We start from the raw sequence: 26,680 nt of genomic DNA on the forward strand, positions 1-26,680 counted from the left end.
GCCCTTCAATCAAATTGGTTGGACGACCGGTTACACTTTACATATAACATAGTTATAAGGAGAATAAAGGGGACCATAGAAAGAAAGCATGAGAAAAGGGGAGATTTTGGTAGGGAGAGAATGAATCAGAAAAGGATCATGCTGAAAATTTCATTAAAATCTGATAATAACAAAGTTATTGAATTTGAAATTTAACAACATTTTGGTAAAAAATTAACCCAATGTACACACGATCGTCAGGAATATTTGTTAGGCTTATTCTATAAAATGAAATAATTATTTCATATTTTCATACATGTGTGTATGATATGTCCCAAGTATCATATCATTATTTCCAGCAATGCATATCTTCACATTAAAGGTCTAGTCCACCACAGAAAAGATTGTTTTGAATCAACAGAGAAAATCAGGCAAGCATCATGCAAAATATTTCATCTAAATCGGATGCAAAATAAGACCTTCACTTTTTGTTTTGGTTTTCATTGTTTGAATTGTACAATATTTCAATTTTTTTACGGATTTGACAATAAAAAATAAAAATAAAACTTTATTTCATAGGACAATGAGGAGAAAATTATAATATTTCATATTTAAAAAACAAAGAAAAGTGAATGAGTGATGTCATCAGTTCCCTCATTTGCATACCGACCTGGATGTGCATGTAACTATTAAGTGAAATTGAGCGAAACTTAAAAATGTCATACCTTTCTTATTTTTCATCCGATTTTTATGTTTGATTTTTCTCTTTTTAATCAAATCAACTTTTTTGTTAGGGTGGGCATGTCTTTGAAATAAATTTTCACTCCATTTTTTATAGTTCTCGGAGGACAAAATGTAAATTAGCGCGACTTCTTGTAATAAAATATAAAAGAACAAGTGGGGATATGACATCAGCTGGGAACGTCATGGTCTAGTGGTTCTGACTCTCACCTTTCAAACAGAGGGTCGTGAATTTGAGTCCTAGCCATGGTGTGTTTTCCTTCAGCCCGAATTTCATCCACACTGTGCATCACTAGACCCAGATGAAGTGAATGGGTACCCGGCAGGATTAATTCCTTGAAGCTGTAATAAGAAATATTGGATGAAAACAATGCAAAGGACAGTATATTAGCTAAGGGTTCAAAATATGAATGCTTGTCATGTGTGTAAGCTTTCTTTAGAAGTTCATATATTTTTTTATATATTGAGAAATTTGCAGTATACTCTACCATTCAATTGAATGATACCAATTAACAAATATCAACAAAACATTTTGTAAAATATGATAAATAAATTTATGTTTAACCATAGATGGGTAGACAATAACCTATTATATAATGGGAGGTTGCCCCAATGATGACAAATACCACAACAAATGAATACCTGGGTAAAAAGTGTCCACCCTTCCCCCTCAGCCAACATACTGATTTTTTTCTGGGGGGGGGGGGGGTGTCAGAAAAGACGTGTGCTCCTCTAAATAGGGATGACATTTGTCCTTTCTAAGGATTTTTTACCATTCCTGACAAGGTTTTTTTTTTCAGCTATGCCACTGCAGGAATACAATCTGTTTTATCTCATGAAGCTTTGCATTTTTTCTACTGAAGAAAATTCTTACACACCTACCTTTCATAAACTCCAATTGTTTCTTGTACACGGTACGTTTTCTGTGTTCAACACCCGTCGTGTCATTCCAAGATAAGGCTGGATCATCTACCTTATCATCCAGTGTATCCGTCGTCCAAACTTTGAAAATGAAATAAAATCAATTTAAGTGTTGTAAAATCTGCATGTATGTGCAGATACAAACAAAAATAGAATACTAATATAGTAATAGAAAAATAATGATCTTAGAACTTTAATGTTAAAGATATTTTTCATGGACCTCTGATTACCAGCCCAGAATTTAGGATAAAAATAAGGAAATGTGATAGTATTTCAGCGTAGTTCAGACAAGGCTGTATTATAACTGTGCATGCTTTATACTAGTAATAGCTATGTCATCTGAAATCAAATTTCTAGAGCAGCAATTTTCAAGAGGGTAATCGATGACATAAATTCCATTTTTCTGGTATTGACAATCGCAGAAGCAGATCCAAGTGGGCACATTTGACCTGTGCCCCCACCTTGAGAGCAATAGTTGATGTGTTTGATAAAAATGTGGCTTTCTTACACAAGTGTTCTCCCCCCCCCCCCTTCGAAAGTTACAGCAAATATTTATATTAAAAATATTGTCTCATACAAGAGGATCTCCTTTTTGGTTTGCTTGTTATTTAAAGTTTCCTTGGGAAAATGTGCCCCACTACCCCCTTTGAGAAATCATGGATCCGTTCATGGACAATCATATGCCAGTGGATGAACTCCAGACGTTTTTTAGGCAAGTTTTGATCAGTAAATAAATAAAAACAGATAAAATGTGATCACAGGACAAACTTAACTTTAAAAGAGGATAAAATTTACTTTAAAAATTGATATGCCTAGCCCCATGAAAGGATCTAAGAATACCCTCCGGCACTAATGCAGTTTCACACCAGCCAACTCACAGTGAACAATTGTGTACAACGGATAGCGGAGCGTGAACGTAGCGGTCGTGTACATTTTTGCTTATTACATGACGTCATCCAGCCACTGCCGAGAACCAATTTATGAATGAAAATATAGTAAGCATGCGCAGTGCAAGCCTTTTGTTTCCCCACACAGAATTCCACCAAAACAAGTGTGCAATTCCCTATCACCTCGTACCAAAATCGACCTAGAATTTCAATTTTCCTATATTTTATATGAATTATGAAAGGTATTCTCGGAGGATCTATTTTCTCACCGATACCGCACAGGTAAGCGAATTTTGAATACTTCTTGCTTTTCCGTCAAAATCTTACAAATTAGCGTCTATATGTCATCGTGTTCCTTGGAATTTGTAGAGTCTATCGCAACGTGCATAAAGTCAATTGGCTTCCGGGTTTTGGAGCGTCGCGTGAATATGCATGAAATTGCAGTTTCGATAATTTTCGATCGATACCGGAGCGATCCGATCACGAACCAAGACCATTTACCGTGTACACAACATGACCGGATATCGTTATCGATACTTCCGCACGCAGTCCAAAGGAATTATTTTTGGGACCACGTGGTCATGACGTGATCTGCGCTATTTACCAATCAGCGGTCTTCGAATCGCTGTGCGGAGACGATCTATCCATTGTACACAGTCTATGGACAATTGTTCGTTGTGCATGCAACTTCAAGCAAAACTCCCCACCAGAATTGTCTACACACATTTTGAGATCAATACACAATATGCCCACCACTTTTCAAAATATTGCGGATCGCTTGGATTCGCCCTCATGTTGATATGGACCGAAGTTATGCGATCAAAAGATTCGCATGCGGCATGCTGGCAGTTTGTTTGCCACATGTTAGCATGATTTGGTTGCTAACTTCAGTCCATATAAATATTACGGCGAATCCGAGAGATCCGCGAAGTGATGTCTACGGATTAGATCAACGACGTCGAGATCGAAGACTAAATACAGCCATTCCCAATATTTTGAAAAACGGTGGGTATATTAACATCGAAATGTGACTGAGAGACCTGTCATGACATTTGGGAACAAGTTTTGGTGATGAGGTATGCTGGTAATCGGCCGGTGCAAAACTGCATTAGCGCCAGTTTTCTCTGCATATTTATTGCAGCCTCTGTAGAAAAATTGAATAGGAATCGTTTGTCACTCCGTCCAGTCACAGTTCCACACACAAAGTGCACATTTTACCATTGAAATAGTATGTGCAATGAGTGGTGTGTACAGTGTAGCAAAGTTATAGACCTGCGTAGCCTTTATCATTTTTTAAACTTTAGGACCCTTACCATGTTTCACCTCCATTTTATCTCATTTACCAACATCTATCAACAACAACAACAAATTATAGGCCTAATTTCAAAGCAATATTTGTCGGCAAGTTTTCAATTTCAGTAAATTAACGTGTGCAGTAACGGTCTATTTATTCACAATTAAAACTTTGACAGTCTTGACATTAGCATTAACAAATCATTCATTCCCGAATTCAATGTATTCAGAGATGGTTTTTGTAAAACATTGACAATAAACATCAGGCAATATGAGCGAATTACTATTCAATGCTCGCCGATCTTAACTCTGCCAATACAAAGCATAAACCATAAGCACTCCCTATCGTCAAAGCCACGTCCCGGCCCGTAGAGCAGCGGCCAGCGCCAACGGGGCAGTGACGGTGGCAGTGCAGTGGTCGTGCATGTCGTGGCAGTACAACGACATCTAACATTTTGAGACAATTTGAGAAATAAATCAAAGAAAATTGTTATAGAACTTACTGTTATAGCCTTCTACAAATGACTTTGAAGTCGCTGTCCGAATCTGACCCGTGTTCCTTTAGTTTTTGATGAATTATCGACGGACTTATCAACAGCAAAACGGTAGTACCGGTAGATCGAGTTTTCTTTTTCAAATATTGCACTTGGCGGTTAGACGTTCGCGCGTGCGTAGTGCGAGAACAACACGTATAATAGAGCTACCTGGCAAATAGCCAAGCGGCCCCTCTCGCCAAAGCATATGGGGGGGGGGGGATAAATTATGACAAAATATGGGGGGAGGGGACTTCTTCGCCAAGATAAATACACATCCCGATATGGGTGGGGGGGGGTGAATTAAAACCAAATCAGGGGTGTCTTCTTTTTCTCTCGATTGGTTCTGGGTTGGAAACCATGATGGCGTGAGTGCATGCCACTGTTTTCCTTGGATCTTGGAATCTATGAAAAAAGTTTTCGATCCCTTCACTTTTTTTTCCTGTTCTCTATGTTATTTTCTTTTTCATTTTCGTTGTCTTTTTTTCTTTTCTGTTAATCTTTCTTTTCTTCTTTGCCTTTTTTCTTTTCTTGTTTTTTCCCCTTTATATAAATATTTTTTACTCACTCCTCTTCCCTTTTAATTTGCTTTTGTAATGATTGAAATTGAGATTTCATTCAGTAGATTTCTTTTCTGTTACATTGTACTATACCCTGTATGGCGGCAGGGAATTTTGATAGGGGTGAGGGAGCAAGACCATGTGGATAAATCATTTCAATCAAGTAATGCCGGCCTATAGAATAGCTCTCCTCTTTATAAACGCCGTCCACTAGTGGGAAAGAATATTTAGAGCCTAAAATAGAATTAGAATTTTGGAAATATCATTTGTAAAAAAAGGGTGAAATAATTCATGATTGGAAGCAGCTATAATAGCGTACAAATGGGTCAGATGGGGCTTTTGACGTTGCAGACAGACCAAATCAGGGTTTGCGGATGGGAATTTGATAGAGGTTGGGGGACCAAGACAACCAACAGTGAATTCATTTTTAGCAAAATATGGGGCATTGCAAGAAACTTGCAATCGAAGCAATCGAACGCAAATCAATTTCAGACTCCAAAATCATGAGAGTCATACTTTTCATTGCAAACTTGCAACTGATCCATAAAAAAATCCAAATTGATATGTTCTAGATAAACTTAATGTATCCTCACCTGTAAATTTGCATCTGATCGAATTTTGGGATTGATTGCAAATATCTTCTTGGAACACTAAGTATATAGTTCTTTTTATAAAAAGCGGCCATAAACAAGCAAAATGATTATAAAAATAGAATAAAACTTATTAATTAAAAATTAAAACCCTTTTTATCAAAAAAGATTTCATTGACCGATTGATTTTATTTTTGCATGCACCCATTGCATCAGATTTAAATTTATGTACAATAGTAAAATATAACAAATTTATAATATTGTATCATAACCACTGGATCAATAATATTTAAACACATATAGACCTTTTACTTAATAAGGACAAAGACAATTTAAAAGAATGCAATAGACCATGTTTACAATCATGAGCGATTACACTTGATTTGGGGAAGCTGCTCGCATAAAAGTCACAGGTCAAATATTTAATTAACTCTAAATACCTTTTAATCTTTGATATATTTTCTTTAAATCTTCGGAATTATGTTAATGGGTAATGCAATTGGGCATATCATTCAGCATTAACACAAATGGCATTCATTAGGCAAACACCACTAAGCCACTATAGCTTTACAATTATCCAACATGATTATATTATATACCACTAGGCACATACTACTAAGACACCATATTGATACCAATCATACCATTATAGAGGCACATACTACTGAGACACCATTGAATACCACTGAGACACCATTGTATACCACTGAGACACCATTGGGTATATAATGGTATACCATGCAGTCATACCATTAGAGGCACATACTACTCAGACACCATTTGACACCACTGAGACACCATTGGGTATATGGTATACAATTCATCATACCAGTCATACCATTATAGCGACACATACTACTGAGACACCATTGAATACCACTGAGACACCATTGTATACCACTAAGACACCATTGGTGCATGGTATACCATTCATTATACCGGTCATACCATTAGAGGCATATACTACTGAGACACTATTGAATACCACTGAGATACCATTGTATACCACTGAGACACCATTGGATGTATGGTATACTATTCATCATACCAATCATACCATTACAAGCACATACCACTGAGACACCATTGAATACCACTGAGACACCATTGTATACCACTGAGACACCATTGGGTATATCATGGTATACCATGCAGTCATACCATCAAAGACACATACTACTGAGACACCATTGAATACCACTGAGACACCATTGTATACCACTGAGACACCATTGGTGCATGGTATACCATCCATTATACCAGTCATACCATTAGAGGCATATACCACTGAGACACCATTGTATACCACTGAGACACCATTGGATGTATGGTATACTATTCATCATACCAATCATACCATTACAAGCACATACCACTGAGACACCATTGAATACCACTGAGACACCATTGGGTAAATGGTATACCATTCATCATACCAATCATATCATTAGTCACATACCACTGAAACACCATTCGGTATATGGTATACCATTTACCATTAAATAAACTACCAATTACCATTAAGAACTTACCATTGAAACACCACTTAAATACCATTCGCGTACCATTTACCATTCAGATTACCATTCAACTACCATTCGGCACCATTCAAATACCATTGGCGATTTTTATAAGGGAAGAAAGGATGGAAGGAAGGAAGGGAGGAAGGAAAGAAGGGAGGAAAGAAGAAAGAAGGAAGGAAAGAAGTAAGGAAAGAAGGAAGGAAAGAAAGGATGGAAGGAAGGGAGGAAAGAAGGAAGGAAAGAAGGAAGGAAAGAAGGAAGGAAAGAAAGAAGGAAGAAAAGAAGGAAGGGAGGAAAGAAGGGAGGAAAGAAGGAAGGAAAGAAATAAAGAAAGATTGAAAAGAAAGAAGGGAAGAAAACAGAGGAAGAAAGCTAACACTATTATCATAAATTATGTTTCTTTTTTGGCTCAATTAAAATAGCTACGAAAGAAAGTCAGAAACCAAGTGTATCAACACACACATAAATGCATATGTGGGGCTAATATGTATACAGACGATACCACCCGAAACCCGATCTGTTTGAACCAAACAGAAGTGAAAATTTACCCTTTTACTGCTTACAGATGACAGAGTTACTCCAATTTTTAGGAAATATGGACATTATAAGAGCCTTTCATTAGTATGAACCGTGAATTTTGACAGTTCTGTGAGAGATTTCTGCCAGAGTTTAGCCAAGCTTCGTTCGCGTAGCCAGTAAAGAAATTACCACGTGAGTTGTGTGGCTGGCTAGCTAGCTACATATGTACACTGTATCTGCTCTAGTAGCAATTACGTGCGATTCATTCTGTGTGTATTCTGTGTGTGAATGATAGAATTTATCGGGGGGGGGGGGAATGGTTTGCAGTGAATTTGACCATTTCTGGAGTAGTTATTGGCCCAACAATGGTTTTTATTACTGGTCATGTCGGACACTTAAAATCTTGCTGTTTTTTTGAAAAATTACTGGCCCGACAATGATATTTTTTACTGGTCATGTCGGACCAGTAAATCTTCCTATTTTTGAAAATCTACTGGCCCGACGGCGATTTTTACCGGTCTGGGACCGTCGGACCGCCGCTAGTGTCGAGCCCTGCCTAAGGTAAAAATCCCATTTGGTTCTGCTCTAGTCCTTAACATTGCAATTGTCGCATACATATTAATTTACGCAGGTCCCCCTCCCACACCCTTCCTCCCTCGGCTGCTTTGCTCCCACGCCGATCAACCCCCAATGAATATTACACAGGGTCTTAGTTTTGTAGTTGGTTGGGTCTTAGTTTTGTAGTTTTCTATTGAGTACATAGGATAGGCGAAGTGTTTCTCCCAAACTGGGTCTGGAGTACAGACTAGACTCATACCAATGAATGTTACACAGGGTCTTAGTTTTGTAGTTGGTTGGGTCTTAGTTTTGTAGTTTTGTATTGAGTACATAGGATAGGTGAAGTGTATCTTCCAAACTGGGTCTGGAGTACAGACTAGGCTCATACCAATGAATATTACACAGGGTCTTAGTTTTGTAGTTGGTTGGGTCTTAGTTTTGTAGTTTTGTATTGAGTACATAGGATAGGCGAAGTGTTTCTCCCAAACTGGGTCTGGAGTACAGACTAGGCTGCATACTAATGAGTATTACACAGGGTCTTAGTTTTGTAGTTGGTTGGGTCTTAGTTTTGTAGTTTTCTATTGAGTACATAGGATAGGTGAAGTGTATCTCCCAAACTGGGTCTGGAGTACAGACTAGACTCATACCAATGAGTATTACACAGGGTCTTAGTTTTGTAGTTGGTTGGGTCTTAGTTTTGTAGTTTTCTATTGAGTACATAGGATAGGCGAAGTGTTTCTCCCAAACTGGGTCTGGAGTACAGACTAGACTCATACCAATGAATATTACACAGGGTCTTAGTTTTGTAGTTGGTTGGGTCTTAGTTTTGTAGTTTTGTATTGAGTACATAGGATAGGTGAAGTGTATCTTCCAAACTGGGTCTGGAGTACAGACTAGGCTCATACCAATGAATATTACACAGGGTCTTAGTTTTGTAGTTGGTTGGGTCTTAGTTTTGTAGTTTTGTATTGAGTACATAGGATAGGTGAAGTGTATCTTCCAAACTGGGTCTGGAGTACAGACTAGGCTCATACCAATGAATATTACACAGGGTCTTAGTTTTGTAGTTGGTTGGGTCTTAGTTTTGTAGTTTTCTATTGAGTACATAGGATAGGCGAAGTGTTTCTCCCAAACTGGGTCTGGAGTACAGACTAGGCTGCATACTAATGACTATTACAGAGGGTCTTAGTTTTGTAGTTGGTTGGGTCTTAGTTTTGTAGTTTTGTATTGAGTACATAGGATAGGTGAAGTGTATCTCCCAAACTGGGTCTGGAGTACAGACTAGACTCATACCAATGAGTATTACACAGGGTCTTAGTTTTGTAGTTGGTTGGGTCTTAGTTTTGTAGTTTTCTATTGAGTACATAGGATAGGTGAAGTGTTTCTCCCAAACTGGGTCTGGAGTACAGACTAGACTCATACCAATGAATATTACACAGGGTCTTAGTTTTGTAGTTGGTTGGGTCTTAGTTTTGTAGTTTTGTATTGAGTACATAGGATAGGTGAAGTGTATCTTCCAAACTGGGTCTGGAGTACAGACTAGGCTCATACCAATGAATATTACACAGGGTCTTAGTTTTGTAGTTGGTTGGGTCTTAGTTTTGTAGTTTTGTATTGAGTACATAGGATAGGTGAAGTGTATCTTCCAAACTGGGTCTGGAGTACAGACTAGACTCATACCAATGAATATTACACAGGGTCTTAGTTTTGTAGTTGGTTGGGTCTTAGTTTTGTAGTTTTCTATTGAGTACATAGGATAGGTGAAGTGTATCTCCCAAACTGGGTCTGGAGTACAGACTAGACTCATACCAATGAGTATTACACAGGGTCTTAGTTTTGTAGTTGGTTGGGTCTTAGTTTTGTAGTTTTCTATTGAGTACATAGGATAGGCGAAGTGTTTCTCCCAAACTGGGTCTGGAGTACAGACTAGACTCATACCAATGAATATTACACAGGGTCTTAGTTTTGTAGTTGGTTGGGTCTTAGTTTTGTAGTTTTGTATTGAGTACATAGGATAGGTGAAGTGTATCTTCCAAACTGGGTCTGGAGTACAGACTAGGCTCATACCAATGAATATTACACAGGGTCTTAGTTTTGTAGTTGGTTGGGTCTGAGTTTTGTAGTTTTGTATTGAGTACATAGGATAGGTGAAGTGTATCTTCCAAACTGGGTCTGGAGTACAGACTAGGCTCATACCAATGAATATTACACAGGGTCTTAGTTTTGTAGTTGGTTGGGTCTTAGTTTTGTAGTTTTGTATTGAGTACATAGGATAGGTGAAGTGTATCTTCCGAACTGGGTCTGGAGTACAGACTAGGCTCATACCAATGAATATTACACAGGGTCTTAGTTTTGTAGTTGGTTGGGTCTGAGTTTTGTAGTTTTGTATTGAGTACATAGGATAGGTGAAGTGTATCTTCCAAACTGGGTCTGGAGTACAGACTAGGCTCATACCAATGAATATTACACAGGGTCTTAGTTTTGTAGTTGGTTGGGTCTTAGTTTTGTAGTTTTGTATTGAGTACATAGGATAGGTGAAGTGTATCTCCCAAACTGGGTCTGGAGTACAGACTAGACTCATACCAATGAGTATTACACAGGGTCTTAGTTTTGTAGTTTTTTTGGTAGTATGTATATGGGGTCTTAGGTCTTAGTTTTGTAGACACCCTACCAAGTGCAATAAAAGGAAACATATTTTTTTTTAATAAAGAATCGGTAAATAAAGTCGTATCATGAATTCAAACCGGAATGTTCGTACGATATTCCAATATTGCCCCATTCCAATTGTTGTGTACAAAGCTTCATGCAGTCTTTCAAAGATATTTGAATATACTCGCCTGATCTGTTTTCATTTTAAATTAGCTATCCGAACCAGTTCGTTCTATGACAATTATTCATTAACCAATAACAACAGTTTATTATTGATAGATTATTAGCAATGGCGTACAGATAGAAGGGGGGGGGATGCCTACCACCCCACTTCATTTTTCAAGACCAAGAAAAAGGTAAAGAAAACAGGGACAGAGATGGAGAGCGGGCAAAATTTGCAATTTCGTCAAAAATATGATAGAAAATTGGATTTTCAAACGCATTAATCTTAAAAAAACCTTCATATTCATAACTTAAACAAAAGAGGAAGTTCAAACGGCGTATCACCAACTTATGGACAAATAGTGTTTTTGCGAGAGTAACTTCCGTTTTGTTTGTTTCGGATTAGTCTGGTTTTCCCCAATTTGGTTTTATTGTCAAAAATATTTTTTTTCCGCCAGCGTGTCAAGGAATTTGCAGCAATAGTCGCACTTTTGGTAAGAAAAAAATAAAAACGTAACAAATAGCAGAAAAGGGTTATTGTTTTGTACAAGAATCGAACTTTGCAAACCCTAATCAATATTTCATAAATCATATGCTTAAGGAGTACTGTATTAAAGACAGCAAATAAAGATCATTACTATATTCAAAGGAAAACAAAACTATGTGCTCACAGAACGGAATTTTGTATTGGGAATGACGGTCGCAAGTCATCTGTGATCAGCCCTTCCAAAGTCAACAAGTCCTAAGGTAAAAATCCCATTTGGTTCTGCTCTAGTCCTTAACATTGCAATTGTCGCATACATATTAATTTACGCAGGTCCCCCTCCCACACCCTTCCTCCCTCGGCTGCTTTGCTCCCACGCCGATCAACCCCCAATGAGTATTACACAGGGTCTTAGTTTTGTAGTTGGTTGGGTCTTAGTTTTGTAGTTTTCTATTGAGTACATAGGATAGGCGAAGTGTTTCTCCCAAACTGGGTCTGGAGTACAGACTAGACTCATACCAATGAATATTACACAGGGTCTTAGTTTTGTAGTTGGTTGGGTCTTAGTTTTGTAGTTTTGTATTGAGTACATAGGATAGGTGAAGTGTATCTTCCAAACTGGGTCTGGAGTACAGACTAGGCTCATACCAATGAATATTACACAGGGTCTTAGTTTTGTAGTTGGTTGGGTCTTAGTTTTGTAGTTTTGTATTGAGTACATAGGATAGGCGAAGTGTTTCTCCCAAACTGGGTCTGGAGTACAGACTAGGCTGCATACTAATGAGTATTACACAGGGTCTTAGTTTTGTAGTTGGTTGGGTCTTAGTTTTGTAGTTTTCTATTGAGTACATAGGATAGGTGAAGTGTATCTCCCAAACTGGGTCTGGAGTACAGACTAGACTCATACCAATGAGTATTACACAGGGTCTTAGTTTTGTAGTTGGTTGGGTCTTAGTTTTGTAGTTTTGTATTGAGTACATAGGATAGGCGAAGTGTTTCTCCCAAACTGGGTCTGGAGTACAGACTAGGCTGCATACTAATGAGTATTACACAGGGTCTTAGTTTTGTAGTTGGTTGGGTCTTAGTTTTGTAGTTTTCTATTGAGTACATAGGATAGGTGAAGTGTATCTCCCAAACTGGGTCTGGAGTACAGACTAGACTCATACCAATGAGTATTACACAGGGTCTTAGTTTTGTAGTTGGTTGGGTCTTAGTTTTGTAGTTTTTTTGGTAGTATGTATATGGGGTCTTAGGTCTTAGTTTTGTAGACACCCTACCAAGTGCAATAAAAGGAAACATATTTTTTTTATAAATAATCGGTAAATAAATTCGTATCATGAATTCAAACCGGAATGTTCGTACGATATTCCAATATTGCCCCATTCCAATTGTTGTGTACAAAGCTTCATGCAGTCTTTCAAAGATATTTGAATATACTCGCCTGATCTGTTTTCATTTTAAATTAGCTATCCGAACCAGTTCGTTCTATGACAATTATTCATTAACCAATAACAACAGTTTATTATTGATAGATTATTAGCAATGGCGTACAGATAGAAGGGGGGGGGATGCCTACCACCCCACTTCATTTTTCAAGACCAAGAAAAAGGTAAAGAAAACAGGGACAGAGATGGAGAGCGGGCAAAATTTGCAATTTCGTCAAAAATATGATAGAAAATTGGATTTTCAAACGCATTAATCTTAAAAAAACCTTCATATTCATAACTTAAACGAAAGAGGAAGTTCAAACGGCGTATCACCAACTTATGGACAAATAGTGTTTTTGCGAGAGTAACTTCCGTTTTGTTTGTTTCGGATTAGTCTGGTTTTCCCCAATTTGGTTTTATTGTCAAAAATATTTTTTTTCCGCCAGCGTGTCAAGGAATTTGCAGCAATAGTCGCACTTTTGGTAAGAAAAAAATAAAAACGTAACAAATAGCAGAAAAGGGTTATTGTTTTGTACAAGAATCGAACTTTGCAAACCCTAATCAATATTTCATAAATCATATGCTTAAGGAGTACTGTATTAAAGACAGCAAATAAAGATCATTACTATATTCAAAGGAAAACAAAACTATGTGCTCACAGAACGGAATTTTGTATTGGGAATGACGGTCGCAAGTCATCTGTGATCAGCCCTTCCAAAGTCAACAAGTCCTAAGGTAAAAATCCCATTTGGTTCTGCTCTAGTCCTTAACATTGCAATTGTCGCATACATATTAATTTACGCAGGTCCCCCTCCCACACCCTTCCTCCCTCGGCTGCTTTGCTCCCACGCCGATCAACCCCCAATGAGTATTACACAGGGTCTTAGTTTTGTAGTTGGTTGGGTCTTAGTTTTGTAGTTTTCTATTGAGTACATAGGATAGGCGAAGTGTTTCTCCCAAACTGGGTCTGGAGTACAGACTAGACTCATACCAATGAATATTACACAGGGTCTTAGTTTTGTAGTTGGTTGGGTCTTAGTTTTGTAGTTTTGTATTGAGTACATAGGATAGGTGAAGTGTATCTTCCAAACTGGGTCTGGAGTACAGACTAGGCTCATACCAATGAATATTACACAGGGTCTTAGTTTTGTAGTTGGTTGGGTCTTAGTTTTGTAGTTTTGTATTGAGTACATAGGATAGGCGAAGTGTTTCTCCCAAACTGGGTCTGGAGTACAGACTAGGCTGCATACTAATGAGTATTACACAGGGTCTTAGTTTTGTAGTTGGTTGGGTCTTAGTTTTGTAGTTTTCTATTGAGTACATAGGATAGGTGAAGTGTATCTCCCAAACTGGGTCTGGAGTACAGACTAGACTCATACCAATGAGTATTACACAGGGTCTTAGTTTTGTAGTTGGTTGGGTCTTAGTTTTGTAGTTTTGTATTGAGTACATAGGATAGGCGAAGTGTTTCTCCCAAACTGGGTCTGGAGTACAGACTAGGCTGCATACTAATGAGTATTACACAGGGTCTTAGTTTTGTAGTTGGTTGGGTCTTAGTTTTGTAGTTTTCTATTGAGTACATAGGATAGGTGAAGTGTATCTCCCAAACTGGGTCTGGAGTACAGACTAGACTCATACCAATGAGTATTACACAGGGTCTTAGTTTTGTAGTTGGTTGGGTCTTAGTTTTGTAGTTTTTTTGGTAGTATGTATATGGGGTCTTAGGTCTTAGTTTTGTAGACACCCTACCAAGTGCAATAAAAGGAAACATATTTTTTTTATAAAGAATCGGTAAATAAAGTCGTATCATGAATTCAAACCGGAATGTTCGTACGATATTCCAATATTGCCTCACTCCCATGATTGTGTACAAAGCTTCATGCAGTCTTTCAAAGATATTTGAATATACACGCCTGATCTGTTTTCATTTTAAATGGAATTATTTGACTTGTATCAGACAAGGGAACTCACAATATGTCTGGATCTAACAATGGATAATAAACTACAATATGACTAAAATAGAGTTCAATGTGAACACTGGCATGCCCTTAGCATTTTCGAGTGACGATATATAGTCTCCAATAACGGTGAATTAGGAAACTAAAGCTTTACTCACATTTGTCTTCGAACACGTTAGATATTTATGCGTGACTCGACATATTCATATCATTATATATGTAAATATATGCCTAATATTTTTTCTCTACATAATGTATTTATAAACAGACGTGTGTTATGTGATGGGGGGGGGGGGGGGTTATTTCCTGTTGTCTAATGCCAATTCGTCCAATTACCAACTCATGTACTATCAATTGGCGTACCATTGCATCAGCAACAGGATTCATACTGATATTGTCTAAATTGATATTTTCAAGCTGAAAAAAATGCTTCGTCCGGTTACGAGGAAACCCAGGTTCAACGGGATCAGCCCAAAACCCTTGTGGGTCGGAGTCGGACGCTGCAGAATCCAACATACCGAGTGATAGAGATGCTGGGCACTCAACTGAATTACGAGCATCGGAGAAAGGAATTCAAAGTAGTTGAAATCTTCTTCAGAAATCTATTGTTGAAGCTGTTTGTCTCGTAAAAGGCTCGTGGCTATTGTTGACGTGATCCTAGACAATGTTACGCAATCAGTCTATGACGCTGTTAAATTGGATCTTGAACATCAAAAGAGCGAAAAAACATCTCTGAGCAAAAAAGGTCGATGAACTTACGAAAGAAACCACGAATCTCAAATATTCATGTGAAATCCAGACACAATATAGTCGTCGAAGCTGTCTCCGGTTCCACGGCATTCCAGAGAAGGAAGACGAAAACACAGACGAAGTCATACGACTAGAGGTCACCGAGAATCTGGGCATCAATTTAACATCAACCGATATCGATCAGAGTCATCGTCTCGTTTATATCATAAATTTCATTCAGTTTAATCAATGTTGAGCAATCAATTTTCTGCATAACTATTGTATGATTTTGTGAATTTACATTGGTTATAAATGGTTATTTTTTGTTACTGAATTTATCCACTGTATATGATTATGTTAATACCATGACATTTTGTACGATTATTTGTATTATGGATAATTATTTGTCTTTTGTGAAGGGTGTCTTGTTAATATTGAATTGTAATATTTTACAATGTACCATCACTTTGATTTTGAACTAAATGATTAATATTTTTTTTTATTATAAAACAAACACGTGATCAAGCCACAACCACCAATGGGGCTCGCCCGAAGGAGAGAATGCATACACCACAGAGGCATACACAACAAGCTGACGCATCGTCACCTTCTCGCCAACAACGTCAACCACACATCGCGGGATTTCTTCGTACACACACACTGTCACAGTCTGATGAGCAATACAACACAACAGAGGTAGCAAATGAATGCGACTCAGGAGACAAGACATCGAGCGAGGCAGACCAGTTTCAATTGCCCTTCTCTCCTGAAACACCAATATTCCAGGATAGGCCCCATAGAAAATTGACCAAACCTTGTTTTTTTATGTATGCAATATTTTTTGATTGTTTCTTGTCAATTCGAGGGTGCTGATTACGAATCTGAATGATGCCACTCGTGTAACCTTGAGCATTTTCCGCAAATTGGCAAAATCCAATATGGCCGCCAAAATATGCAAATTACCCATGAAACTCATAAAATTGTCCTCACTTTGGCTGTGAAATGCATGAAATTTTGTGGCAGGAGTGAAGTGCAATCTTAAAAAAATAATTTTGACAAAATATTTATTTTCCCGATATTCAAAATGTCCGCCATGGGCCATTGTATACACTATCATGAACAATTTGAATAGGGAAAACTAGTTTTTACAAAAATGAGCACTAAACTGCAAAAATCGCGATGTATGAACGAAGTAATATATTGAAATCATCATTACTAATGAGATATATTATTTATTATGTTAAATATTGGAACATTGCTGTATTTTGATATCTAAAATAGCCGCCACTGGCCCAAAGAGTATTATGGACAATGGCAATGGCCGGGGCCAAAAAAATGACATGATTCAGCATTAAAATGCAGATTATTAAGATAAACGAATGGAATACTGACTAAAAACATAATTGTAAATATGCCATTTATGTGGTAAATGCTGTATTTTGAAATTCAAAATGGCCGCCATAACCCATATATTAATTATGTGCAACGTGAATAGAGAAACTAATTTTCACAAGAGTAAGAAACATAAAATGCATGTTATTATGATCTATGAATAAAATATTATATGAAAACATGTTTTATAGCAAGACATATCATTTCTTTTGTCATGCATGAGATAAATACAGTATTATGAAATTCAAAATGGCCCCTATAGGCTAACAGTATTATCTACAATATGAATTGGGACATATAATTTTTTTAAGAATTTGGATTTGCTTGACTATGACATCCATGTAATCATGTTGTATGAGTAAAACGTTATTTGAAAACACTTTTTTTCAATCATCGCATTTCTTCTTCCATATAGGTGATAAATACTTCATTTTGACATTCAAAATAACCTCTACAAGTCCTTAGTAAATTATGTAACATGCGAACAGGGAAACTATATTCACAAGAGTGAGAATCATAAAATGCATATAACTGTGATGTACGAGTAAGGATATTGTTTTAAACATTATATCTAACTAAACATAACATATGGGTCGTGGACATGGTGGAGGTAATAAATGCTGTACTTTGAAATCCAAAATGGCTGCCATAGGTCCTAAAAGTATTGTGTACATTGTAACATGGGACATATAATTTTTACATAATTTGGCTTTTCTTGACTCTAAATATTGCATATAATTGTGAATTGTGATGTAAGGTGAATTATTGTCTAAAACCATGGTTTCTTACGAGATATATCATAATGTTGTGTAATTGAGGTGATAAAATTCTGCATTTTTAAATTGAAAATGGCCACCATAAGCACTTATCGTATATATACAATTTGGGTGGAGACAAATGATACTCACAAAAAGGGCATATGACAGCCATTTTGAATGTTGAAATACAGTATTTATCACCTAAATTACATAAGATAATTATATATTTTGTTATAAATCATGTTTTCAGACAATATTCCACTCATACATCACCATTTGACCAAGCAAAGCCAAATTCTGTTCAAATGATTTTTTCCTATTCATATTGTGTATAATACCGTAAGGGACTGTAGCGGCCATTTTAACTTTAAAATAACCGTATTTATCACCTAACTGGCAGAATAAATGATATATCTTAATAGAAATAATGCTTTCAGACAATATTTTACTCATAGGTCACTATTACGTGCATTTATGGTGCTCGCTGCTGTCAATATTGGTTTCCCACTTTGCATTTAACACACAGTATTTAACACAAACTTGAAACCTGAATGATATATTGCGTTAGAAAATACGTTTTTAGACAGTATCCAGTCAATTTATCACATATATATGCATTTTAGCGCTCAATCTCGTGATTTCTTTTCTCCAATTCTCATTGTGTATAATAATTTTAGGGCATTTGGCAGCCATTTTGAATATCAGAATACAACATTTACCAAATACATAGCATATTGGTAATATATTTCGTTAATAATTATGCTTATAGTCAGTATTCCAATTGTTTAATCTTCATAATAAGCATTTTAGTGATCACTCTTGAGAATTTTTTTGCTCCCATTGCAATTGTGCACAATACTGTTTGGGCCAGTGGCAGTTATTTTAGATATCAAAATACAGCAATTTCCCATATATGACATTAAAAATTATGTATCTCGTTAGTAATTGTGATTTGCATACATTACTTCGTTCATGCATCGCAATTTTTTGCAGTTTAGTGCTCATTTTTGTGAAAAACTACTTTTCCCTATTCAAATTGTTCATGATAGTGTATAGAATGGCCTATTGCGGCCATTTTGAATTCGGGGAAAATAAATATTTTATTAAGAATTATTGTTTAAGATGGTATTTCACTCCTGCCACACCATTTCATGCATTTCACAGCCAATGTGAGGACAATTTTATGATTTTATATTTTACTATATTCACAAGAGTGAGAATCATAAAATGCATATAACTGTGATGTACGAGTAAGGATATTGTTTTAAACATTATATCTAACTAAACATAACATATGGGTCGTGGACATGGTGGAGGTAATAAATGCTGTACTTTGAAATCCAAAATGGCTGCCATAGGTCCTAAAAGTATTGTGTACATTGTAACATGGGACATATAATTTTTACATAATTTGGCTTTTCTTGACTCTAAATATTGCATATAATTGTGAATTGTGATGTAAGGTGAATTATTGTCTAAAACCATGGTTTCTTACGAGATATATCATAATGTTGTGTAATTGAGGTGATAAAATTCTGCATTTTTGAATTGAAAATGGCCACCATAAGCACTTATCGTATATATACAATTTGGGTGGAGACAAATGATACTCACAAAAAGGGCATATGACAGCCATTTTGAATGTTGAAATACAGTATTTATCACCTAAATTACATAAGATAATTATATATTTTGTTATAAATCATGTTTTCAGACAATATTCCACTCATACATCACCATTTGACCAAGCAAAGCCAAATTCTGTTCAAATGATTTTTTCCTATTCATATTGTGTATAATACCGTAAGGGACTGTAGCGGCCATTTTAACTTTAAAATAACCGTATTTATCACCTAACTGGCAGAATAAATGATATATCTTAATAGAAATAATGCTTTCAGACAATATTTTACTCATAGGTCACTATTACGTGCATTTATGGTGCTCGCTGCTGTCAATATTGGTTTCCCACTTTGCATTTAACACACAGTATTTAACACAAACTTGAAACCTGAATGATATATTGCGTTAGAAAATACGTTTTTAGACAGTATCCAGTCAATTTATCACATATATATGCATTTTAGCGCTCAATCTCGTGATTTCTTTTCTCCAATTCCCATTGTGTATAATAATTTTAGGGCATTTGGCAGCCATTTTGTTTATCAGAATACAACATTTACCAAATACATAGCATATTGGTAATATATTTCGTTAATAATTATGCTTATAGTCAGTATTCCAATTGTTTAATCTTCATAATAAGCATTTTAGTGATCACTCTTGAGAATTTTTTTGCTCCCATTGCAATTGTGCACAATACTGTTTGGGCCAGTGGCAGTTATTTTAGATATCAAAATACAGCAATTTCCCATATATGACATTAAAAATTATGTATCTCGTTAGTAATTGTGATTTGCATACATTACTTCGTTCATGCATCGCAATTTTTTGCAGTTTAGTGCTCATTTTTGTGAAAAACTACTTTTCCCTATTCAAATTGTTCATGATAGTGTATAGAATGGCCTATTGCGGCCATTTTGAATTCGGGGAAAATAAATATTTTATTAAGAATTATTGTTTAAGATGGTATTTCACTCCTGCCACACCATTTCATGCATTTCACAGCCAATGTGAGGACAATTTTATGATTTTCAGGGGTAATTTGCATATTTTGCCATATTGGATTTTGCCAATTTGCGGAAAATGCTCAAGGTTACACGAGTGGCATCATTTAGATTCGTAATCAGCACCCTCGAATTGACAAGAAATCATCAAAAGTATTGTATATATAAAAAAACAAGGTTATGCCTCGTCTATCTTGGACTACAACATCGAAAAAATCCAACAAAAAACCTCCGAAGCGGAAAAGAAAAGAAAGATCAAACACAGGAAGATAAATTGATGGAAACGAACGAATGAAAAAACGCCGGAAAACTCAACCCTAATAACATAGCCATTAACTCAAAAGTTCTACATTTGATTTCGGTCAATGTGAGAGGAATACGAAATAAAAAGAAACGAGAAAAAAACTTCAAATGGTTAGGTTTTCAAAAATACGATATTGTTTTGATGCAAGAAACTTTTATAACCAAGGACCTTGAACCAATACAGAAAGAAAATGTTCAATATATTTTAACAACGATACCAACCATTCAAAGGGTGTTTTATTGGAATAAAGGATGGTTTACCTATAGATATCATAGAATGTATAAGACAACCCGGTGGTCGTGTGATCGGTTTTCAATTATCTTACAGCAATAAGTTTTATTTTATTGTAAATGTTTATGCTCCGACAAAATTATCGGAAAAGTCTATTTTTTAAGAGATTTACCTTCATGGCTGAAAGCACACGTACATAAAGATGATTTGTTATTATTGGGTGGAGACTGGAATTCAGTTCAAAGTTCATGTATGGACACCCAAGGAATTAGTTATGCATATAAACCTAATGACCTTTTGCAAAATATATGTAAAAAGTTGAACTTAGTAGACATCTGGAGAAAATTTCACCCGTCACTTAAACAATTTACTTGGCGGCAATACTTACTTGGTTATTATTCCCTATTAGACTATTGGTTAATTTCATATGATTTATGTTCATTTGTACATTCCGTAGATATAAGACCCATTCTGAAATGTGATCACAATACTGTGCCCTTAAAACTTACAATTTCATCTTCAGTCAAGGGTAAGGGTTTATGGAAATTTAACAACTCACTTCTTAGAGACGACATTTTTAAACAAACAATCAGAAATATCATAAAGAAAGTAAAACTAGAATATAAACACTATAATGATCAAATGTTATGGGATTTATGCAAGATTAAGATCAAAGAACATTGAATAAAATACTCAAAGACAAAACAGAAGGAAAGAAACCAAATATATCATATCTTGCAAAGTAAACTTGAAATCCTTTCGAAAGCAAATGATGCTCACCCGAGTGACAGTAATCTTACTGGACTTAACGATGTTACTAAGCAGATTGATAAATTAATTGAAGATAAGTGTAAAGGTGCCTTTGTGAGATCCCGTGAAAAATAAATGGAAGAAGGCGAAAAATCATCAAAATATTTTCTCAACTTGGAAAAAAGGAATGGTATAAAGAAACATCTAGACTTTTTGAAACGGGAAAAGATGTCATTTTTTACGAAGAAGCCATTTTAAAAGAAATATATGAATACTACCAAAATCTATATTCAAATAAGAATAATGTTCTTGCAGCAGAAATATATGATTATCTGAATGATGTTGAGTTTACTTACAGAATCCGAATGTTACAAAGCATTGAAGTCCATGAACATGATGAAAGGTAACAAGACTCAAAGTAGTGACGGACTATCAGCAAAGTTTTATCAATGTTTTTGGCAGGATATAAAATATATGGTTATCAATAGTTTGGATGAAGGCTACATAAAGAATAAGTTGTCAGAATCTCAAAAGCAATTTATTTTAATATTGTTAAATAAAAAAGGTGATAGGGGTTTACTTGACAATTGGCGTGCTATATCACTTCTAAACATCGATTTCAAAATTGCAGCCAAAGTCATTTGTTCACGTCTTCAACGTGTTATCGATAAAATAATTTCTATGGATCAAACTGGTTACCTCAAATTGCGTTCAGCTTCAGAAAATGTTCGTTTAGTTGAAGATGTAATTGATCTTTGTTCGCACCTAAATCTTCCAGGTTATTTCATTTTTTTAGATTTCAAAAAAGCTTTTGATAATGTTAACCATCAATTTTTATTTCAGTTATTACACAAATTGAAATTCAAGGTTTCATTTATTAATTGGATTAAAGTTTTGTCTAATGATGCTTCCGGAAGAGTGATGAATAACGGTAGGATGTCACAAAATTTCAAAATAGAACATGGTGTAAGACAAGGCTGCCCACTCTCAGCCCCACTGTTTTTATTAATTGCCGATGTTATGGCAAGGAAAATAAAACAAAACGATAATATTGAAGGAATAATTATTCCAGGAGAAAATGGAACACAGTGTTCAGAAAAAGAAATAAAAATATCACAGCTTGCTGATGATGCAGTATTTTTTGTGAGTTCTGTTAATTCTGGTAATATTGCGATAGAATATATAAGTGCAATTTGGAGTAATTGCAGGCCCTAAACCTAATTAAACAAAAACTCATGCAATGTCCATCTTCACTCAAGATAAAACCTTAAGAGATATACAATGGACAAATGATCCAGTGAAATACCTTAGAATTTTTGTAGGTACAGATAAATGTTAAAAATAGAAAGAATGAATTGGGATACAAAGTTAGTTAAAATTCAATCTATAATGAACATCTGGAAAATGAGAAATTTAACTATATATGGCAAAATAGTAATACTTAAATCTTTGGTAATATCACAAATTGTTTACCCTGCAACTGTAATACACGTACCAAACAACCTGGCACGTGAATTAGAGAAAATGATGTATACGTTTATTTGGGGCTCGAAAAAAGAAAAGATAAAACGAAATGTTTGTATCAATTCATTTCATAATGGAGGATTAGATATGATAGACTTAAGTTCAAAATTATATTCATTAAAACTTTCGTGGATTTCAAAATATTTAAAATACGATGATCAACCATGGATGTACTTGTTTAAATTTTGGATAGCATAGATAGGACCGATGCCCTTGTGTCTCCAATTCAATTATTAAAAAAAGATATGTCAATTGTATGTATGAAAAAGCAAATTCCATCCTTTTATACAGATATATTATGGTCATGGTATGACATACGATTTACTGACTACCATAAAATCAATACTATAAAACACGACATTATATTTCAACAGGTGGTTCGACCACAATATATTTTGCGTTCACCAATTATTACGTAATCATGCCTGGAAACCTTCCGAGGAAATTTTTGAAACAGTAGCATGTAAATCTCTTTTAGTTGAATTTGAATATTCAAAGCTAAAAAGAGCTGTCCTGGCTGAATGGACTGACAAATGTGACACCTTACCTCCAAAGCTTCCAGAAGATCTTTTTGAAATTAGGGGAGGAGATATTGTAAATTTAAAGAATATGAAATCTAAAGATTTTTATGTTTTACTCGTAAGCCCCCAAAAATCCGATCCACATATTATACAATACTGGTAATCCAAATAAGGATTACCAGTAAACTTTGAATGGCAAAATGTTTTTAATTTCAAACTTAAGTATTCAAAGTATAACAAGATTCTACAATACAACTTGAAAATGCTTCAGAATTTATTACCCTTTAAATTAAATTTATGTCGCTGGAAATTAAGTAATGACACATCTTTTATGTTCTGTGAATCAGACGAAACTTTTGTTCATATTATGTTAGAATGTAACCCTGTTGCTGATTTTTGGAAAAAAAGATAAAGAATTCTTTGCAATTTATGTTTAAAATCACAATTGCTATTGACGAAATGACGTTGTTCATTGGATACAAAATTCACGATCACAAGTTTACTTTAGTTAATTTGTTGATATTTGCACAGTATGCAATATACAAATCATATGTCTTGTATAAAATGCAAGGAGGAGCTTTAAATATATATTCAATTTGGTATGAGTTCAAGAAAGAGATACTTTTTTATGTAAAATGGAGATTTAAATCCAATGTACATTTAATTGAAATGTTTGAAGAGCTTTAACCTTAGAGAGAAAAAAATCATTTTTCTATAACAACTTAGCTTATTTAAACAGTTGATGTCTATTACATGTACATGTTTATATGCAACTTGTTATGTAACTCTATACGCCCTGTGTTACGAAAGAAATTGTTAAAATGAGAAAGGAATATGAAGAATAAAGTACCTCTGAAAGAGGAAAAGAAAAAAATATATAAAACCAAAAAAGTCTCAGGTCGCGATCAAGAATGCAGAAGGTGCCAAGCCTCGTGTCATCATCGTGAAGTTCGCTCGTTATAACGTCAGGAAAATGATCTACGGTAACAGAGCAAAGTTGAAAGGAACTAAGATTTTCATCCATTAAGACCTTACAAGAAATCGTCAGTCCCTCGTCAACGCTGCTAACAAATAAGATCTGATATCGAAGGTATACACAAGTGATATTACAGTCAAAGTCTCTTGAAGTCAACATAAAGATGGGTAACAGTTACTTGTGAAAACCAAATAGAAAAAGTGTAGACTCATGAAAACCACTAGTTCAAATGTGAACGTAACGCTCAGAATATGAACCTAGCTCTCCCATGCATTTTTTTTGTAAGAAGTCCGTTGGAAACAATCAGAAAGTTATCCTTTGTGTTAAATGTTCAAAATTGTCTCATTTTAAATGTGGAAATGTTTTAGATAATATTTTCATGTCGACGATCGACTGGATTTGTAGTAAGTGTTTTATGAATGATCTTCCTTTTTACGTTGAAAATTTACCTCAAAAATATATAAATGTACTTTTAACAAGAGAATCTCAAGATAATTCTAACGAAAACTCAAAATTTCAAACACATAAATTCCCAAGAGAAACATGAATTAAAATATCATACCTTAATGTTCACAGTTTAATGAATAAAAAGGATGAATTAGAGTTGTTTTTAGAATCTAACCCATATGATATTTTTTTCAATGTCTGAAACCTAATTGGACAATGATTTTCCCTCTGGAAGCTTACATATAAATGGATATAAATTAGAGAGAAAGGATAGAACTTGTGGAGATGGTGGTGGCGTTGGCTGCTATATTACATGTAAATCAAATATTACATATAAAAGGAGAAATGCCCTTGGAAATATTTCCTTGGAATTAATGTGGATAGAAATCCTAATATGCAACCAGAAATCATACTTAGTACGTGTAAGTATTATGTATTGTCCTCCCAAGGCAACAATAGATGTGTTTGAAGAATTAGAATATAACATTGAAAACATTTGTGATATAAGTAATAAAATGCTAATGACATGAGGCATGAATTGTAATATGTTAACAGCCTTTTGTTTAGGAAAATCACAGACTTGTGTGACTCTCTTCAGTTTAGACAAGTGATCACAAATACATGCTTCATACAGTGAAACACTATTTGCTCTTTTTTCTTATATCTGATAGCCTGGAATCATTGCCGTGTGGTGTTCAATCGGTCGGTAAAAGCGACCATTCCTAGATATACATAAATCTCAAAGAAAAGAAATTGAAATCCTATAAAAAGATAACCATTATGAGATCTTTTCGTAACTATGATACAGAAAACTTCAAAGGTGACCTTACTTTATTAAACTGGAATGAACTATTTTTAGACAAAGAAAACGTTAATATGATGTGGTTAACTTTTAATAAGTTTATTGAACTGGGTGACAAACACGTGCCTTAAGTTAGTATAAGAAATAAAAGAATAACAATGCTCCATGTATTGAAAGAGCTTAAAAATATCAATACGACTAAATTTTATGGTCTCGAGGACCTTCACCCTCGATTAATCAAAGACGCTGCAGATTTTATTGTGGAACTGTAACCTCTATATCTATTTCTTTTTACTTAGATCTTGTTGTGTTCCAATTGATTTTAAATCAGCCACAATAATACCAATACACAAAAGTGGTTACACGTCACAACCAATGAACTACAGAGCTATATCTATTCTGTCTGTATTTTTTTGAAAAATTCTAGAGAAGGGAATTCATAAACAGCTGTATAAATATTTAAACGACCATTCATTGCTTACTGATAATCGATCGGGATTTCGACCATTTCATTCCACAAATTCTTGCTTTCTTGACATCACTGAATGTATTTTACAAAATATGAGCTCTGGCTACCTAACGGGTGCTTTTTTTAGACATGCGGAAAGCTTTCGATGTGATTCCGCATGATAAACGATAAAAATATGGTTATGGTATACAAGGCACTGATTAAAACTGGTTCCAATCACATTTAACAAATAGAATACAACGTTTCATCATACATATTGATGCACTTGTATAATGAAACTCTCACGTTTCGCTGCATGTATACGTCGAATTCAGATTCATCTAACACAGAAGACAGTGACTGATTTATATCATTCTGTTTGTACCA

The 26,680-nt window shown here is 35.3% G+C and overlaps 1 long non-coding RNA gene across 1 annotated transcript; it reads right to left on the minus strand.

Annotated features, from left to right (window-relative positions):
- Positions 1–1,046: 1,046 nt before the first annotated feature.
- LOC121412755 lies at positions 1,047–4,365 on the minus strand. Its single transcript, XR_005969665.1, has 3 exons — positions 4,325–4,365; positions 1,603–1,722; positions 1,047–1,062 (listed from the first exon to the last, which is right to left on the minus strand). It is a non-coding gene; the product is annotated as an uncharacterized LOC121412755 (long non-coding RNA).
- Between the last annotated feature and the right edge of the window lie 22,315 nt (positions 4,366–26,680).

The sequence above is a fragment of the Lytechinus variegatus genome, chromosome 4, assembly GCF_018143015.1.
Source record: "Lytechinus variegatus isolate NC3 chromosome 4, Lvar_3.0, whole genome shotgun sequence".
In the NCBI taxonomy this organism is placed as follows: Eukaryota; Metazoa; Echinodermata; class Echinoidea; order Temnopleuroida; family Toxopneustidae; genus Lytechinus; species Lytechinus variegatus.